Source organism: Haliotis rubra, unplaced genomic scaffold, assembly GCF_003918875.1.
Source record: "Haliotis rubra isolate DU_JTF1 unplaced genomic scaffold, ASM391887v1 Scf949, whole genome shotgun sequence".
Lineage (NCBI taxonomy): Eukaryota > Metazoa > Mollusca > Gastropoda > Lepetellida > Haliotidae > Haliotis > Haliotis rubra.
Genome location: NW_025767689.1, coordinates 302,952 through 304,869, shown reverse-complemented (window position 1 = coordinate 304,869; position 1,918 = coordinate 302,952). Strand labels below are relative to the sequence as shown.

The window sequence follows — 1,918 nt, the reverse complement described above, 5'->3', positions numbered from 1 at the left end:
ACATGTATACAGTTAAAAGATTGAGCTCATATAAATGTGCATACAGTTAACAGATGTCACTCATATAAACATGCATGTAGATAACAGATGCATACATTTAACAGGTGGAACTCATTTAAACATGCATACAGTAAACAGATGACGCTCATTTAAACATGCATACAGTTAACTGATGACACTCCTGTTAACATGTATAGTTAAAAGATTGAGCTCATATAAATGTGCATACAGTTAACAGGTGACCTCATGTAAACATGCATACAGTTAACTGATGATACCCATGTAAACATGCATACAGTTAACAGGTGGAACTCATGTGAACATGCATAGTTAACAGATGACACTCATGTAAACATGCATGCAGATAACAGATGCATACATTTAACAGGTGCAACTCATTTAAACATGCATACAGTTAACAGGTGGAACTCATGTGAACATGCATAGTTAACAGATGACACTCATTTAAACATGCATGCAGATAACAGATGCATACATTTAACAGGTGCAACTCATTTAAACATGCATACAGTTAACAGATGACGCTCCTCTTTACGTGCATTTAACAGATGAAAATAATGTAAAAATGCATACTATTAACAGATGACACTCATGTTAACATGTATACAATTAACGTCTATATTATGATGGAATAACTAGTATTACAGTTATTTAGAGCTTATAAATAATAGATATCAGATATGTGTTGATGGGAAATACAGCTTTACGGTCATGTTTGTTACTGGTTTTCACAACCAATGTTTGTGAAAAATTGAAAAATCAGTGAGTTAGATCATATGAGTCTATGACTTAGAGAAGCAAAATGTGCTTCAGCCAATACATCATGACAAAAGTGTACATCTGGAGATGATCTTCTGTACCTAAGTTCATTGATCTGTGATACAAGAGATCAGAGGTGCCATTCCACTGATCTCCATATACTGAGTTGTATGTTTATATGTTCCTTATTATAGTAACATGTAAAGTTTTGTTCAAACGTTTAGTGTCTGCATTAACTTTTTAACTCCAGTTTCTATAACGGATATGATTCTGACACTTCAAAGCCTTATTTCCTGACTCTTATTTCTGATCCACATGAAAATGTCTATGATATAATTTTTGCTATGTCATTCTGTCATTTATGAGGTAGAGTTTCAAAATAGATGTACTTTTTCAAACTTTTTCCAATTGCGGTCTGCTTTTTACTCGATGTTTTCAGAGTTTTGATGCTAACATGTCAATCATGATGGTTGTGTAAGATTAGCCTTCAGCACAGCCAGTTATATATGTGCATTATTGTGACCATGGCCTTGACTGTTGTCTGGTTTTTATCCCCCGCAAAGCGTTTTGCGGGGGGTATTAAAATGGACTCTTTTCCAGAGCATAACTCTAGAACCCTTCAATGTTTCTTCACTTCACCAAACTTGGCACATAGATAGATCTGGTGGTGTACTGGTGCCTTTTGGTAGTTTTGGAATTCTGAATAAAATATTTTTGGCGTTTCCATGGCAACAAGTCGACTTAGACTGAAATTGGTGGTTGTGCTCTTTTCCGGAGCAGAACTCTAAAACCGTTCAATATGTCTTCACCAAACTTGGCACATAGATAGATCTGGTGGTGTACTGGTGCCTTTTGGTAGTTTTGGAATTCTGAATAAAATATTTTTGGCATTTCCATGGCAACAAGTTCGACTTAGCCTGAAATTGTGGTAGTGCTCTTTTCCGGAGCTGAACTCTAAAACTGTTCACTATTTCTTCACCAAACTTGGCACATAGATAGATCTGGTGGTGTACTGGTGCCTTTTGGTAGTTTTGGAATTCTGAATAAAATATTTTTGGCATTTCCATGGCAACAAGTTTGACTTAGCCTGAAATTGGTGATAGTGCTCCTTTCTGGAGCAGAACTTTAAAAACCTTTC

General features: G+C 35.7%; 1 long non-coding RNA gene across 1 annotated transcript; it reads right to left on the bottom strand.

The window, feature by feature from the left end:
• Positions 1–163: 163 nt before the first annotated feature.
• On the bottom strand, positions 164–312 carry LOC124264857. Its single transcript, XR_006895274.1, has 2 exons — positions 244–312; positions 164–210 (listed from the first exon to the last, which is right to left on the bottom strand). It is a non-coding gene; the product is annotated as an uncharacterized LOC124264857 (long non-coding RNA).
• Between the last annotated feature and the right edge of the window lie 1,606 nt (positions 313–1,918).